The sequence below is a fragment of the Pinus tabuliformis genome, chromosome 4_1 (genome assembly GCF_031772625.1).
Source record: "Pinus tabuliformis cultivar Carrire ecotype Pingquan chromosome 4_1, CPIR1, whole genome shotgun sequence".
In the NCBI taxonomy this organism is placed as follows: Eukaryota; Viridiplantae; Streptophyta; class Pinopsida; order Pinales; family Pinaceae; genus Pinus; species Pinus tabuliformis.
The window spans coordinates 135,252,173-135,270,938 of NC_142303.1; the positions used below are offsets into that span (position 1 = coordinate 135,252,173).

The following is an 18,766-nucleotide window of genomic DNA, read 5'->3' on the forward strand; positions in this document are numbered from 1 at the left end:
TACCAAGTTTTTTTATAGTGCTGGTTAAATTGCCGATAAGTTCGGTTTCCTTACCAAGTTTTTTGAAAACTGAGAAATTTTAAATTTATCTTCTTCCATGATTTATTTGATAAATAGAATATATATTTTTTAAAAGGTTAAATAGTTTTTCTCAGTTTTAACTGTGGGAATTTAAGGGAATAACTTTTCTTAAAATTGAAAGTTAGATTTGACCAAATTATTACTTCAACATAAAATATTCGAAATTCCTGATATACAATTCTTCAAGATTATTATTGAATTAAAATATATTTTAATTGTTTTTAAATTTTAGATTTAATGTTTCTTTGATTTATGAGATAATGTTTATATTTTTTTCAGAAATTTTATAAAGAATAAAAAATCGAACACATTTCGAATCTAAATCTAGATTCATCGTCATAACAGAGTTTCTTCCTAATATTAACTTCTACTTTATACATCGTTTTCCATTATTTGGAAATTTTTATACTGTGATTTATACCGTTTTTAATTATTTGTGATTTTCCATATAGTTTTCAATTATTTGCAACCATCGGTTTATTCATATGTTCTATGCATCGCTATCAAATTTGGCCGAATTTGACAAGGAATTCAAAAATTCGATGGTTAATATATTTATACTCTATATTTGAAAATTTGTAAAAAAAATATGTTTTGTAGTAAAAAATTGCAAAATGGTTAAATTTTATCTTTAAAAAATTGCAAAAAGCTTTGAATCACATTATTTCGGATATTCTGAGAATTCTTTCCGAAGATATTTAATAAATTTGGGTGGCACTTAATAATCATGGTAGGTTTTGCATATTTATATTTATATTTTGATGGGTTAAAGTGTTGAATAATGCATAAATAATAACGAGCCACAATTCTTAAGAGTAAATATGTTATTTAGAAGACTATGATCTATTTTGAAGGATTTTAATTTTAGATGGTTTTTTTATGAAATTTAACAATGGAAAGTAAATATCTATATCTAAAAATATCTATATCTAAAAATTATCCACATAACATTGTATTATGAAAAGATGCGATAAGACTTTCAAGTTATGGTCCAATCAAAAGTTTGAAAAATATATTTTTCAATATTGAAAAATAAATATTCATTTTTCAAAGTTAAGGATGGTAAGTTGCATTCATCAATGATAAACTAATTCAAGTCTTGCCTTGGCAGGAACTAATAATATGATATTTTTGTGTATTTGAGTAAGGCATGCATTCTCTTTTTTTAGTGCAGATGATGCCTTTATATTTTCAAAGTTTACACGAATCTATTTAATGATTAAGACATAAATTTCCTAGTATGTGAAGATTACATGAAGCCTGTTCTTAATATACAATATTTCATTCTTTACATTGAACTCAGGCTACCAATATTTTATTCTTTACATAGAACTTCAATTTTGAGTTTTTATTAATCATAATATTGGATTTTACTTTTATATATTTTCTCAATCATCAATACTAATAAGCCATCTTAACCCCGGATCTATAAAGTGCCGAGAGGGATCAAATCTCTCAAGGTGCAAACCTTTCCTAGAATTTTGCACTAAAAGAAGGGTTTTTCACCTCGAGAGATTTGGTCCCGCTTCGCAAGATGGGGTTTTCACCTCAAGAGATTTGGTCCCTCTCGGCAAGATGGATCTAGGCTGGTTTATATTATATATCTCCCTTATTTATATTGATATTATATTATATGTCTCTCTATCTATCCCATACATTTGATCCCATTGTACTCTATTAATTTTTTTTTTTTGTAAAATATTAAACCTATATTTTGGGTCAGTCATGTCAAAGAAAATAGAATAATAAAAACTTAAGAAAATAGAATAATAAAAACTTAAAAGAATCATGCGCTATCTTTGCTATCTTTCTTCTATCGTTGTTAATCACCTTGCTTTGTCTCTTCACTTGGATCCTTGGTTAAGATGCATATATTTCTGTTTTTTATAATATTATTTATATTATATAAATTTCACATATGTATATACAAAAGTATTCTAATTTTTAATTTATTAGATTCTCCATTGGGAATATTTTTAGTAGTCACGAGGATGGAGGGATGGAGGGTTTAGATATATCTCAAAAGTAATTATAACTTTTTTTTTTCTTTTAAATTTAATTAAAATATGTCATAAAATTAAATTAAGATAAACTAGCAATTGCACGAGATGTTGCAAAAGAAACGTCGTAAGGCAATGACACCTAACACTAATTAATGCTTCTTTGACATCTGTTGAAAGACAAAAAAATATCAACAGAAGGCAAGGACCATGCTACAATGAAATCTTATTGCAATAATGCTTCCTTAATCCTTACAAATCATGAGGCCTATGATGAAGTTAAAGACCTTGTCTGATTATGCCAACATGAATGCCTCACAAATACAAAAATAGATTGTGATTTACTACCTTCGAAACCATAGGTCGTTTTGGTACAATTCCTCCATATTTCTTCTCGATCACTTCCTCCTGCTATAGACAACCTTAATGAGTACAAAGAATTTTTATTATAGTTTGAAGAAACTTGTATCTACAAAGGACTATAAAACTTTTGTAAATAAATTTTGAATTTATATGTGAATTAAGATCTACCCTTGAATAAAAATGCACATATCTCCAATATGGAAATTAAACCCAAGAATAGCATCAACTACATCTCTTCTTGAGAAAATTTCTTGTGTTTCTCTTTTGACTATTGAATCACCTCTGTATTATTTCCTTCATGATCCTTGAAACTATTTAGAAAATCACATTGCTATTTACCACTAATCTCCTTGGTGTCTACCATGGTATTGTTTTAATCCAACAAATTCTACTTAAGAAAATCTAACCCATGTCATGCAGTTAAAAATAATCTAGAGATCATTCAACAATATTTAAACCATTTTATATTGAAAATCAAGCAAGTGTGGTCCATAAGCAGCACAACAAAAACAATATTTTTTTTACATGAAAAGACCACACCTCACCTTGGTTTTAAAATAATGGCCCCAAAATTTATATAACCTAATCATCTATCTGATTGGTAAAAAAATGAAAGAGTTATTGTGAATTTTGCATTTTAGACAAGAAACATAGGGATAAATTTGACAAAAAAAGTTGAATGAAGAAAAAACATGCATGTGGAAATTGCACATAGTGACTTTTGTGGTCCCATGAGAATTTAGTCATTGGCAAGTCCAAATTATTTTATGACATCCATTGATGCCTTTCTAAGAAAAAATTGGTTGTGCTTTCTCAAGTACAAGTGATTAGCTCTTATAACATTCAAGGAATATAGAGCAATGGTTGAAACTCGAAAATAAAATTGATAAGAAGATTAAGGTTCTCAGAAATTAGAGTTTGGAAAAATAAGCTCTAATTACTTCTACAAGTATTGCAAGACTCGAGAGGAAAATAGGACGATTGTTGAGATGGAAAAGAGAATTTTCAAGGAAAAAAGCTCTCAAACAACTTTTGGGTTGAAGTAGTCTATACCATATACAACAATGTAATCATTTAATAGAATCCCCACTAAGGTTGTAAGAAACTTCTCACATATAATGCATAAGTGGTAGGAAATCACAAGTAAATTGCTAAGTTTCATGCAAGTATGGACACATGTGATATCTAGTACAAATATGACAATTTTCTAAAACATATTGGATACAATATGGCTAGGGCACAAGCAATTTATATAGAGAAATGTGTGTTTGCATGCAAGAAGGGGAGAAAATTTTAGGAATGTCAATCATGAATTTGGAAATAGAACCAAAAAGATAGTTCTCATTATTATTAGCAAAATTTATTTGTCATTAACGATACTGGTCATTATCAATATCGATATGTCAAGGTTAAACTTATAAAAAACAAATGCCATGATATTATAGATTATACTAGTTAAATCAAGATGGGTAGGAGTAGAATACCAACCATTGAAAAAAATATTTGTTTGATGCAATACTAATTGAAACATAGAATGTTGAAATTAGACAGTTATTATGCGTTGAATGAGATGTTGACTAGAAGACACCAAGAAGCAATGAGTCTTGTGGTCTTAATGTCAGAACCGTAATAGAAAAATAAATTTAACCAAATGAAATTTATTGCTTAAATCTTGAATAAATTTAACCAAATGAAATTTATTGCTTAAATCTTGATTTTTTTAAGGTATCTGTAGCTTGAATATATTTCATGTTACAATCATGCATGTTTTTAAATAATTGTTTTTATCTAGAATCCAAAAAATTGATTTGCTTCCTCCACTCCCTCTCGTTGTAGCATAAAAGAGGTGCTTGATATTCCACATAAATGCTTCCCAGTAAATATTAGTAACAATACCTTTAATAATATTTTATGTTTTCTACATCAGATATATTCATCATAAATCATTGTAATGAACATTGAAAAAAAAGTTCTCAAATTTACCTAAATTATATCATAAGTACATGCTTCACAAGATATTAAAATCTAGTTTCAATCCTTCTGAAGTTAAACCCATATTACTGTAAACCATAAATTAGAACAGATATTGGCTCAAAGAATGCATAATATCCAAACCCTTATCAAAACATTTCGAAGCTAAAAAAAATATGCAATTTGACAGTTTACAGTCAATGAATCAGTTGTCCCATGTGAACCCATAAAAATGTACGCTGGTTGTCATGTCAGGAATACGAAATAATAGTTGTTCCCTTAGTGATACAGAATTGGGTTTCCCATTAGGACTTGTTAGAAGAGAATGTTTCCTTATTATAGGAGTTCCCTTCTCCTAAACATCTGGACTCAAACTTAGTGAATGAGCATGAAGCTTTGCTTTTGCTGACTCAATAGAAATTATTTAACTTGGAATTGATGATCTACCTCGAGAAGCATGTTCAATATGCTCAATCTTAAGAGATCCAAATGAACATCATCTTTTGGGTTCCTACTTCTATAACGCTATTTCACCTATCTTCCTGCCTTAATAATAATTTATGCCTAATAATAGAAACATTGTGAGTTATACCAAATAGAGTATCTAAATTCCCTTACCCTTTAAAATCATCCTAAATTCTTGTACCACTCACCTCAACATCCACTCTAGACATCCTAGGTTATTCTTAATTGATCAAGAATATAAAATTTTTAGGGTGGTTTTCTAAGTGCACTAAAATACCTGTGACGTCCAACACTATGTATGGGGTTTTGTTTTTGTTGAATACATCCCATGGGCTGCTAATCCTCCACACAAACACATGAACAAAAAAATGAATCCAATCATTAATTATTTTGTCTTAAAAAAGTAAATTTGTCCTCAAGTTCTTTACCCTCATATATTATATGTTATTGATCCACATGGATCCTTTGTGGGAAATCTAGATTCCACTTTCATTCTGAAATTTACGCATTAATCATGATTAGAAAATGATTTCTTCAAACAATTGGCAAGAAAACACTTGGCATGTACCCGCTATTATTATGATCACTAAATCCGAGTACCGACCTAACCGTTAGAGATAACTCGTTTTGAACATAACTATCATAAACCAATCAAATATGGTTTAATCCCCTCCATGGATGTGGATGACCCTTTATCATAAAAAATTTAATGTTGGAAAAAAATATGGTTTAATCCCCTCAATGGATGTCGATGACCCTTCCTCACAAAAATTTTCATGTTGGAAAAAATCAATCATCTATTTCCGACATTTACATTATTACTATGTTTATGGATTTATAAAATAAAGTTTAATTTCTTATATGACCGTTACATTATTACTATGTTTCCTTTATCACAAAAAGTTTCATGTTGGAAAAAATCAACCATTTATTTCCTACATTTACATTATTACTATGTTTATGGATTTATAGAATAAAGTTTAATTTCTTATATGACCGTTACATTATTACCATGTTTATGGATTTATAAAATAAAGTTTAATTTTTTATATGACCGTCGAAATTGAATTACTCACCAAGGGTACTTAATGCATTTATTTAATAAATGGATAGTTCCCTTATGTAGCTATGAAGTTATCATCTTGGTTTGTAGTGAGACTTATCATGCTACGGGTACAAAATCGTGGTCTGGAACTCTAAGTTCATATCTTTATTTTTTGCCAGTAAGCATGCAGGATATTACTTGGAAAGTATATCTATTTGTCATGCAGATATCTGGGTTATTTTTTTTAATATATGTATACATTACATTGAATATAACTTGGTATTAAGGGTTTATTTTTATTTTTATTTTCCCTCCCATAGATACATTTCTAGAAACTTCTATGAACCCGACGGCTTCAATCACCAAAGGTTGATACCGTGGGTCCTCTCCAGTCCATCCCAGCCTTACACTTGTGACATTTTAAATCCAACGACTAGTACAGATTAGGGTTTGGTAAAAACAACCGTTTTCGGGGAATAGGCTTTCGATGTTCCTCATTCTTTCTGGCTGTGGATGAAAAATGAGCTATGTTTCCTGTTCGAATAAAGGTTCTGTTTTCTCACCAGGACCCTACACAGCAAAGAACGACCCTCAAGGGGGTTAAATAGAACTTGGATCAACATTGCGTAATGGAACTAAAAAGGTGCCATCACTGACTTTGTGTTTTTTTTTCTCAATATAAAAATCCTGTAGAAATTTGCCATGCTTCTCATCCACTTCATCTCATAATCGGGTAGTGTTATATGCAGAGTCTATAGAAAATCCCTACTAAATGTCTACTCATATTGGTCTATCTTCCGAGTCTTTCCTTTGGAGGTGTCGATATCCTCCAGTACACAGGTCATTTCTAGAACTTTAGGGTCTCTGGTTTGAATTTTGGTCCAGAAAGGGAAATTACCGCCTCCCTTATAATTATGAATTTGTGTATTTTTTCACCCTCACAGGAAATTAGGGGCACATGAAGAAGGAAAAACAAAGAGAATTGTCGCTCCTCCTCGGGTAACAGGAAAAGGACAAGGGTTTCAATTTTGTGTTTATTGTTTTTCTTTACTTTTTAAAACAAACTCATGGGGTTTACTATCCCATTGAAGAGTCCTAACACTTGGAACCTTAATATTTGTATCAATTTCATGATTTTTGTCTCTTTGATTTGAACAAAATGCTATTTCACTTGATTTGAACATTAGAAAAATCATATGTGGGTGTCGGTTCTTAGAAATATTCATAATAGCAAACCTAAGTACGCAGGTCATTTCGCAATGGAAACATGTTTTCATGTTTCCCTCACAGGCCTCCTGAAGCCTGTTCCAGTATGCAACAATTTTTGGTAATGTTCTCAGTCCAATAATTTTCTAAGAGTATTACACCTAGGTGCAACACAACTAAAATCTAGCTTTTGTTTTTTCTTGTGTCCATGCCTCCATACAAGACGAAAAACTAGGTTCTGGGCCATCCCAAAATTCTTGCCTTCATTTCCAGTATGTCTAGTTTATTCCAAGGGGTTGACTGCCTTAAGGTTTGGTTTATGTCTTGGATATACTATTTTATTAGAACACATACATTCCAGACTTAATTAGTGGGTGCTATGTAATTTTTTTTTAAAGGACAAGAGTTAATTTTTCCGAGTTTACCAAGGTTTTGACCGCAGGTGATTGTCTGGTGTACCAGAGTCTTTTAAACTTTGAAAATAGTTTTCCTGTTCTTTTGTGTATCTGGTAATGTTTTTATTTATATAAAAATCTTTATATACTACTCTCTTGTTTTCCAACAGTGTCTTTGGCACTAGTACAAAATTTGGTAGAGATTAATTGTGTTCGGGAGCACTTATATGTTAAATATTTTTCTTCTTTATTTTGCTTGCAATGCAGCACTTTGTTATATTATATAAGCAGTTTTCATTCCATCCTCATGTATCTAGAGAGTTTTGTTCATAAATTTGTTTAATGTTTCTCTTTATATTGAAATGATAGTAAATTAAATTTTTGTAGAAGGAAGAACACTCTTCTGTATGAAAATGTGTATTTACAGTTTTTCTACCAATCCAGTTTTCTCTTTTTCTTCCTACATAGAATCGGTGCTCCTCCTTCTAGCCATGGGATTGTGCCTCGCAGTTGAGCTTCTTGCCTCGACTGCCTTGGTACTAACCCTAGTCATTGGTAGGACCATATGAAATTCACCCTTTCTCTTCCTCCCCTAGTATCTCCTTACCAAAGATAATAAACAACCAATGTTGGCAGCGTTACAGCCTGATATACAAGATATACTCTAGCATGTACAATATTCACATAAATATAAATTTCCTATTCCTGTTTTCTATTTGGAATTTTCCCTTACTGTATTTTTTAAGAGAAAGAACGCACACGTACTGATCATTTGAAAGAAGAATGTGTATTTTACATCCTAGAAATTCTTTTAATCTATAGGTCTATCCTTTTTCTTGATTGGTACATGTCATACTGCTTTGCATGGTTCCTGCCCTGCACTCATGCGCATAAAACATATTAACATACCGTACACAATTCTAGATTTCCTAATCTCTGTATATATTTTTTCTTGACAAAGCTACCTTTCTAAAACTTTTTCCACACTTAGTCGAATCATTTTTTCTCTATCCCCACAAAGAGATTTTTTTTGTTTTCCATGTATAAAGTCACTCTAAACATTTTATATTTTATCTCAAGGACTAGAAACTTATTTGAGATATTAAAATTTCAAGGCGTTATTCAACCAAATTTCTTTCTAGCTTCCCCTAAGATACAAATTCTTCCAGCCAGAAAAATAATTATTTCATGCTAATCAGTGATATTTTCCTCAATTCATTTTCGTAGCGCCCCCATGCACCTAACCTAAGAAATGGTAGTGGAAACCGACCAACCCCCCAAACCTAGTTTCAGAGATTCTAAGAAATGGTAGTGGAAACCAACCAAGCCCCCAAACCTAGTTTCAGAGATTCTAAGAAATGGTAGTGGAAACCAACCAAGCCCCCAAACCTAGTTTCAGAGATTCTAAGGAGGTAAACATCATTTCATATAGATGAGTTCATTTATGTTATCTCTCTTTCTCTCTGAATATGAAGACACTGAAGGAAAACAGTTAAAATGAGTTTCGCATGAGTTAAACTTATTAACTATTAACTGCCTATTAACTTGAGTCTAACATTAAATCTGAAGGTGCAGAGTGGTGCAAGGTGGCACCTAGGGGAGTCTTTCTCAAAGGGAACACCTTAGGGTGTAAATATTTATAAAATATTTTGATTGTGAAATAAGTTATTATTTTTATTACTTGGCTCAAAATATTGTGTTGTTGTTGTTGTTATTCTTATTCTTATTCTTATTATATAGTTGACATTAATAATGTTGACATATGATCTTTCTTAAATTACATCTAATGCCTTCACATCTACACTATATTGGGTTGTAGAGTGCCTCTTGGCACAATAATACATTTTATCCCTCATTATTTTTGAACCATGTAAAATAGCATCTTAAGCATGAGAAGTTAATTTTGGAGATAAAAAAAAATTATTCTCATGAGAGAAATATTTAATGACTCTTTGTTAAGGTTTTGAATATAATGCTTGTTTATTTTAATCTTTTAAATTTTGATTTTTTTTTTTTTTTTTTTTTTTTTTTATATTTGTACGCTGTATATTTTCACTTTTTTCCTTGTTTAATTTTTTTTCATATGGAATCAAATCAAATAAAAGTCCAGAGTCAAATTTGAATTTAGTAACTATGGTTTTATGAGGGTAAGTGTATTGTAAGACCCCCTCCTAGGTGTACCCAAAGTAACCATGCCAACCAGGGTAAACATGATGAGAGATGCTACTATGATCATATTTGACCTCCTATGTCACCTTAAGGAAGTGGAATCAACAGAACATCACATATAGTCATCCAACATCATCAACGGAACCCTCAGGAGATAAGTCAACAACTCAAACATCCTGTCCCTGGTTCCCACTGCTATTTTGCAGCTCTTAGGCCATAGTCTTTCTCATGTTATGGGCAAGGGAGCGGCCAAATACCCATAGTCTCTCTCACAGGCCTGCCTGCCATCGACTGTGGACCAAAATTTCTAGTTTTGTGCCAGCGACCTCGGGATTTAAGCCACTTTTCTAGCTCATAATCCTAGCCTCTTCCGAGAACTTGTTGTAACTTCCATAATTCATTAAAAACATGATAAAATTGATGATCAATAAAAAATCCCCCTCAAGACTAGGCTTGAACATCCCCAACCGGGACTGACATTCTGTCAAACACTTGGCATCAATGCAACCTAAATGTCTAGGATACAAGACAGAGCATAGATGACTGCAACAAGTTATGAAACATAACTAGAAGGATCACCTCCTTCTCCATTGAACTACTACATCATCAATTAGGTCTTGCACCCATCTATTTAACAGTTACAAGTAAATATATGAAATAACCATGACATAAACCAGTCATTCAACTATGCTTATAACCAACATAAAACCATATAAATATCAAAGATATGAAAACCATTAAATCCACATATAAATCAATACAAAATTAAGAGAACTTATCTTTCATTAATCATAGGAAAATCCATCCAGGTTCGGGACTTCCACATACCACTCGACCATAGACATGGCTGAACCAAATCTTTATTTCATCCAGTCACCCTCATGCCATATTCCAAGCATGGATGTGGGCTCTCATAGAAAAACCAATCCAAGAACAACCAAGGGAATCAAAAAGTTAAACCACCTCCACCCTCATCAAACCGTGATCACACCAAAACCGGTGCTCTGATCACAACCAAACAAAACTTAAAATTCCATCCAAAATCCATCACTATCCTTGAGGAATTTTTCATCTCCTTGTCTCTTAGGTTTTACCGCAATCCATCTCCTTGTCTCTCAGGTTTTATCGCAATCCAAACCCAGATCACTAGGCCCTAAATTGAGACTGCTCCCTTAGGATTTACTTTGTATCCCACCAAAACTGGTTAAGGGATTCCTAGGCCTTTGGGAATGAACCTTGAGAACACCTCCACCCCAGATTTTGAAATCCATCTGGCAATTCTAAAGCTCAAAAATTGAAATAACAGCACAAGATACCATGGCATCCGGAAAAAGGCTAGGCTAGGCTAAAATCCACTGTCATAACTCGACAAAACCGTACCACCAACAACAAGAGAACCATACACCAACATGTGAATCCATGCATGTTCGAACCAGCCAGGAAACCATACATGCAAAAGGTTACTTGCAAGTATTCCTGCTGAAGTTGCTTGAGTCCTACTTTCCTTTCCTTGATCCTTGCTTTCCTTTCTTTTCCTTTGCTTTTTTCCTTTCCTTCCTCCAAATTAGAGTGCTCCAAGAAACTCCAAGTGACCAAGAGTGAGAGAAAGAGAGAGAATAGTGAGAGAGCTCCAAACTTGAACTGAAAAAATGTTACCAACTGATCCTCAAAAGTTTTTTTATGAATTAGGCCTCTATTTTTTTCATTTTCTATTATTTTCCTTCAATTTCCTCCTCACATGCAACCTGTGAACTTTCACCTTACTTTTCTCCTAATTTCCATTATTTTCATAAATAAATGTGCCAAAAATGCCTTTTCCTTAGCCTTTGCCAATTTTCCTTAGCCAAAACACACGTCCAGTGATGCCCATTAAGATATCTTTGTCCAACATTCAACTTGGAATACATGGTCCTTACCCGTGATCTTATTTTGCCTTTATCGACTTTTATTCTATGAACTTTTCACCAGGGTTATTACATTTATTTTCAATTTTCAATTATTTGTAAATATTTGTAAGCCTAGTTTCTTCACAATATTGAATCTTGCTTTATACACATAGTTTACTAGAGGGTAGTTTATTATTGAATGACAATCATATTAATTAGATTTTAGTTATTATATTTTATCTTTTAAATGATCAATTATCGCAAGGAGATTTATTAAACAATAAGATACAAGGAAAAACATTTTGAAAACCAAATATATGGGGAGAGGTGGAGAACATTAAAACTCATAATTGTTGGTATAAAAGAGTGGAAAGATAAGGACATACTAGCCATATTAAAAGAACTAAAAATTAAATCACAAATTAAAACAACTTATTTCATAAAAGAAAAGAGGTTGGCAAAAATAATAAAAAATAAAGATAGGTTGATTTGTGTGAAGGTAAGTTATAATAACCATGACTATGGAATACTTAGTAAATATGGAGGCTTAAAAGGTTCAAGAATCTTTATAAATAAAGACTTGGTTCCTGTTAGCACCTAAATCTGCCTTAGGCTGAAGGAAGGCAAAATTCAGGGCAACCACAAACCATGCTCAGTCTGGTAGCTAGCCCTACCAGAACAGGGGAGGGCTCTCTCCAAGTCACGCTCAGCGAATAAGTAAACGGAATGGTTTGAGATGACTAACAATGAAATATTGATCTTAGGCTAGTAAGTAAATATGGATACAAGAAGCAATTTTTTATGAATGACAGAGTTTCTGGGATTGTATGGGACCAACGGTCAGCAATGAGTAGAGAATTTAATACAAAGGCACATATTACTTCATGAGGCAAGACAGGCGAAAAGTCTAGCAATTTAGTTTGAAATAACGCGGAATGGAGGAATTGCTTAGGAGGGTGAAAAGGGCATGAGTACATGAATCCTTTTCAACAGAAGAAAAACAGTGAACATGAACTTTTCCCACAGGCAGAGCAATAAAAATGAATTGTACCTTATCTAACTTAGAAAATTTCACTGGAAATGAATATGAAATGAACTGTGAAACATTAAGAAATACATATGAAACATAAGAGACACATTTGCTACACTCTCAACCACATGAATCTCATGAAAAAGAGCCGCTGCCTTTCATTAATCCTCTGTCAAAATATACAATGAAGAACTGAGTTTCTCTCCCACAGTCTCCCAGAAATTACAAGCCAACCAACCCTTTGCAAACAGTTTGCATATAATATATAGAATGTGCCATGAAGAGATAGAACGCCCAAGGGTTGGGGAGTTACTCGAATCATTACAAAATGGAGGTGGAAAGCCAACCATTAGCTACAGGTGCAACGTTACAAACATGACAAATGGCTTGGGTGACTGTTTGCCTTCCTTTGCCACTTGGATAGAAGCCACTCCGGAGTGAAAATACTTTAAATGGAACCTTAGGGGCCGAAAAAGTGAAATGTAGATGAACAGGCCCACTTGGAGAAGTCGCGAATCGAAATTTCGCGAAACGGAGGTGAAATTGGCCTTTTTCCCTATATGCGCCGCGCCACTTTGGATCCTGTTTTAAGGCACTTGCAGGAGTCCAAAATGTGCCCAAGTGTGCTTGTTGGAAATCCTGGCCTGTCTACTTTCCAACCCAAGTGGAATTTCTGAATTTGGTGCTCATTTTCCCCTCCAAATCTTCATTCTCCCAAGACTGCTTCCTGTGTGTCAAAATAGGGGCAGAGAGGTCATTTTTTGAGTGTTTTTGACCTCCTGGAGACTCAAATCATGCCCAAATTTCTTGTCCAAGCACCAGTAGTCGTGATTTTGCATGCTGAATCCAAAAATGCAAGCCATTTGTGATTTGGAGCTCCCAATCCTAAGCGCCGCGCCATAGGGAGAAAAAACCTGTGTTGTGACAAAAAAATTTCCATGTGACCAAAATTGCCCCAAATTTCTTGAAATTTGGGCTGGAGATCCTCTATGAGGTGCTATGTTGGGCCAAAGAGGCTTTGGCCAATATTTGAAGTCGATCGAGCTCCCTTTGCCTCTTTTGCTTCTTGATTGCCTTCCTCAATTTCGCCTTCAAATTCCTGATTCGGGCCTTGCATACTTTGTTTTGCGCCATGTAGTGGAAAGCCATGTGTCTCAGCAATGCATGGTCCTTATCGGCCTTGTCCAAAGGCGTCTCCAAGTGCATGTTAACTCTCTCGAGATTGGCCTCCCGATCTTCATTGATCTCTTGCTCCAATGACGTGAGCTCAACTTTTCTCCTTTGTGCAGCTTGGTGATGCTCACGAATGTTTTGTAGCTCCATGATTGCTTGCTGATCCTCAAGCTGTTTGTTCCTCTGCTCCAGATATTTCATGTTCCACTTAGCCCTCTCCAAGTCAAGCGATAAGGCTTCGATCTCTGATTGCTGCTCCTGGATGATCTCTTTGAGCTGTGCACTTGTCGGTTCTGTATCTGTCTCATCATCATGAAGGAGAACGAATTCGGTCTCTCGTTCACTTGATGGCTCACCTGAAGGCGCCTCGTCCTGCATTGGCTCCTTGCCTTTGTCCTGTTCCTGTGATGCTGATGGAGGAAGCGAGGCCCCTTCCACCCCGGGTGGAGATAACACTCGCTTTGTCGCTGCAAACAAACGCCTGGTGCCTTTTTGATATGTGATGAAAACTGGCACACTAGCAGTCTCATGGCGCTCATACTGACGAGAAGGTTCACCCTCTTGCTTAACTTCTGATAATACCTGTGAAGTGCTGAAGAAGTCACGGGAGATGAAAGCATCCCAAGTAATTCCCTGCAATCCCAGCTAATGAACTACCAAAATCCTAATAAGAGCAAAGTGATAAACACTGTTAAGTTGCTGCTGAGGGGTCTTGTGCTGTATGAAGGTGTTCATCCTCTCTATGTTCCTGAAAATGAAAAATGAGATGTTCATCATCCGAACCCTAGTAAAGTGCGTGAGCAACCTGATGTGATAGGCATATAGACGAGAGAACCTCCCCTCACAGCTGAAGTACTTCATGATCAACTTCATGAGTGGAGCATATTCATCTTTCAAATATCTGAATGGGAAGACTCTTGTGAGGTGCCTCAAGCAACTGGCCTTAATGTAAGGCTCATAATGCTGCCGATCAACTTTCTGTTTCTTGTGCCATGGTTCTCCAACATTCGGTATACCGGTTTCTAATGAGACAATTTCGGGTGTCAGTGTGAAGGTGACCCCGACCAAGATAGAGTGATCTCCATGTAGGTGAAGCACAAAAAGACGGGCCAACTCATGATGAACTCGAACATTATCCACCCTTTGACAAAACTGAAAACATGATAGATGCTGGAAACATGACATAGCAAGAGGGCATGCCTGCAATTCTATGAGGGTGGTTGGCTCATCCCTGACATGTTTGCCACTCTTGTGATGTCTCCTGGGAGCCTGCTCTTCCGAGGATGAGTCACTTTGTGTCTCCATCTCATACTCTGATGAATGTTGTGATGCCATGACTGCTGTGTGTACTGTATTTAGGTTGCCCTTTGATGATGGTGTGAAGCTGGGTGCTTTTCTGATATCTGCCACCAAGGGGAACAATGAAACAAAAGGGAGTATTAGGAGGGGAGTAAAGTGATGGGAATAGGGGTTATGGGGAAAAGTTTGTTTAGGGATATGTAGGGGGTTTGGGTATTTGATAAGGTAGGTTTTTTGGGGTGTTATGTTGACAAATAAGAGGAGGGGAAAGAGAATAGGGTTTGGTAGTGTTTTAGGGTAGGGATAATAGGAAAAATGAGAAAGGGAGGACAGGGAAAAATGGTGGGTGAAAAGGGAACCTTGGCCATAATACCACAATTATGCAACCCTAACAAAAATGGCCTTTGGTGTTTTCTTGTGGTTGATTTTATGAGTTTTGTTGCATTCAAACATAGCCATAAACCACCATATCATTTATAAACTTTGATGAATAAGTCATGTCATAGAGCCTACCTGTCAATTTGATGGGCTTCACAAGAAATTTGAGGTGATTTGGCACGGTTTGGCCCTTTGTGGGTGTGCGCCGCGCGCCAAACCCAGTGCACCGCGCCCGTTGAAAACTTGAACTAAGGGGTGGCTCTGTGTGCGTCGCGCCCTCTGTGTGCGTCGCGCCCTCTGTGTGCGCTGCGATCCTGTGTATATGCACCGCGCCCTGAAAACTGCCTCCAACCTTGCTCCAAACACGCATGATGCACACTCAAACACTTTGCAGTGTTTCCCTATACAATTCATTTGCACAATAACTTTGATTTTGGTGGAAACTTGTATATAAAGACTTGGAATTCATGTGTTAAATTTTTGCTTCTTCAAAAACCCATTTTTTTAATGTTATGTTTTGACACTTTTTCATTGACTTAAAGCAACACCGATTTTCACTTTCCATTTGAAATTTTAGCTCAAATGATGAAAATTTCGGCACTCTTTGCAGGGATTGCATGACAGAACATTTGGCCATGGAAACCATGCCTGCACTGGAAGAAATCAACTGACGACTTTTTTTTGAAATTTTATCACAAATGACACTGTTTGACTTTTCTTCAAAACATAGTTTTGAAGAAGAGTCGAAGTCTATCCACATGGCGATGAAACTCTCTGAATCACAACTGTGTAAGGGCCTCATTCTGGCCTGCATGGCTTTATTGGACATTATTGGAGACCAAATTGATTAATCCCTAGACCTAACTATCGAAAATGACTTTTGTATTTTAAAGGACCAGACCTTGATTGTCATAGACTTTGGTGATCATTGACAAAAGACTTAGGCCAGCAGGAGTCAGACATGGGGGGAAATGACTAGCAATGACCTTTTCCGTCAGATTATGGCATGCCCCTAGAGGAATGTAGCTGAGTGAATGGAGTGAGACTCCTAAAAAATGAAATACATAAAGAGTTTTGATCTCTGACGGAGGACTGACCAGACTGACTCTAACATTGGCTCCAATGGGGGATGGTAGCTCCTTGGAGGTGCCAAGAACAACAGATCTCTGGAAGAGCTAGACAATGCCTTCGTCCATTCGGCTATGGAGTCATCTTTTCGACAAACAACACATGACTCTGACTCATTTATGAAACTAAAATGACCAAAAAATTGACTCAAACTTGACATTGAAATGACTTGAAGACTAACTTGACAAACTCAAACCAAACTAAAATAAAAATGGTATTTACAATGACAGTGGAAGCAACGTTAATAACTCAGAAATGGTACCGCTTGAGCAGTCGACCATTGATCGGCCCTCCTGGACAATCTTCCCCGTTCATTTCCTTCAGAAGAAAGGCATTCTGACCCTGATATGCTGTAATATTGAAAGGGCCTTTCCAAAGATTCTCAAATTTACCGTGCTTACATTTTTCCTCATTCCTTGCATCCCACTTCAACACCACATCATCCAACTGAAATTTATTCGCCTTTGATTTTCTGTCATAAATTTTCTTGATCTTCTCCTGCAATTTGGATGTGTTCTTGAAAACTTCTTCTCTGGTATGCTGTAAGTGGACCATTTGATTCAACCTTCTCTGCATGGGATTTTCTTCACTGTCGGACTCCTGAAGAAGTTTGACTACTGGGATAGCGAGAGAGGTAGGAAATACTGTATCAACTCCATAAACAAGCTCAAACGATGACGTACCAATGGATTTCTTCTGGCTGACCCGATCTGCCCAAAGTGCATTGACCAACCTCTTATGCCAGCTCTTATTTATTTCCAACAGCTTCTTGATGATGTTGACCAATGATTTGTTCAAATATTCCGCCAATCCATTGCCTTGCAGATGATAGGCAGTTGAATGACCCAATATGATGTGATATTTATGACAAAACTCTACCATCCATTTTGATTTGAAAGCTATGCGTTATCAGTGATTAACTTATTCGGGCAACCAAAGTGAGACAAGATGTTATTTTCAAGGAATGAAATGATTACCGCATCAGTAGCTTTCCTGGTGGTAATTGCCTCAATCCATTTCGTGAAATAATCTGTTGCTGTGAGGATCCATCTATGCTGACCGGAAGAAGCGGGATGAATTTCACCAATGAAATCCAATCCCCATTGCTGAAAAGGAGCACTCACCTCAATAGGCTTAAGTGGCAAAGGCTGTAACTTCTGCTTTCCTTCGAAAATCTGACACTTATGATAGCGCTTGACCATCTTATATACATCAGCGAACAATGTCGGCCAATAGTACCCTGTTCTCAGAATTTTATTTGTTGTTGACTTCCAAAAAAGGTGACCACCACAGTCTCCTTGGTGGCAGTCCTCCATGACCTTCTTTGCTTCCTCTTCCACCAGACAATTCAAAGAATGCCACCGGGATCTTTCCATAAAGTGCAGAATTTAGAATGCAAAGCTTGGCAGCGTTCAACTTGAGTGTTCTTTCTTTGTTTCTAGTCATGTCGAGTGGTGGTGACAAATTTTTAAGCACATATATGATATCTAAATACCACGGAGAGAGAGCAAACATTTCAGATACCTGAATTGATGATGCTTCCTCATTATCATCGGACATAGCAGCGATCAGATTTATGTCCAAGGCGTGAAAGTTTGATTCGACCATTAACTTTGCCAATCCCTGTCCTTTAACCAGCTTTGTGGGCTTTATTTCCACATCATATTCCAGCAAGGCTGCAATCCATTTGCCTCGTCTTCCTTCCGGATCGGTCTGCACTAAAACATCTTTGACAGCAGCGTTAGGAACATAGGCCAAAATATGAGAATGTAGAATATATACCCGGAAATCTTTCAATGCCTTCACAAGTGCAAGGGCTTGCTTCTCAATGATGTTGTATTTTAAGGCTGCATCTCTTATGGCTCCGCTGAAGAATGCAATGGTGTAAAATTTTCTGTTTCCCACCCCGGTTTTCAGTTTCACCTTATTTCTCCCATATAGTTAAATGCCCATTCCCATAGCCATACATTTAACAGACTGAAAAAATAAATATTGCTGAAAACACAAATTCTGGAAATTTTTCAGAGTGCTGGAAATTGCAGAAATAAAAAATCAGCAATTAAAACAGCCATAAAAACACATTTAAACTCAGTGATTTTTGGTCAACTTGACCCTGGAAAAACCCCCTACAACTCTTGGGGAAAACCAGTTTGAGAGCTCTTCTTTATTTCTGGAAA

At 35.6% G+C, this 18,766-nt stretch overlaps 1 long non-coding RNA gene across 1 annotated transcript; it reads left to right on the forward strand.

The window, feature by feature from the left end:
- Positions 1-6,396: 6,396 nt before the first annotated feature.
- On the forward strand, positions 6,397-7,085 carry LOC149174579 (uncharacterized). Its single transcript, XR_016258502.1, has 2 exons — positions 6,397-6,568; positions 6,870-7,085. It is a non-coding gene; the product is annotated as an uncharacterized LOC149174579 (long non-coding RNA).
- The last annotated feature ends 11,681 nt before the right edge of the window (positions 7,086-18,766 follow it).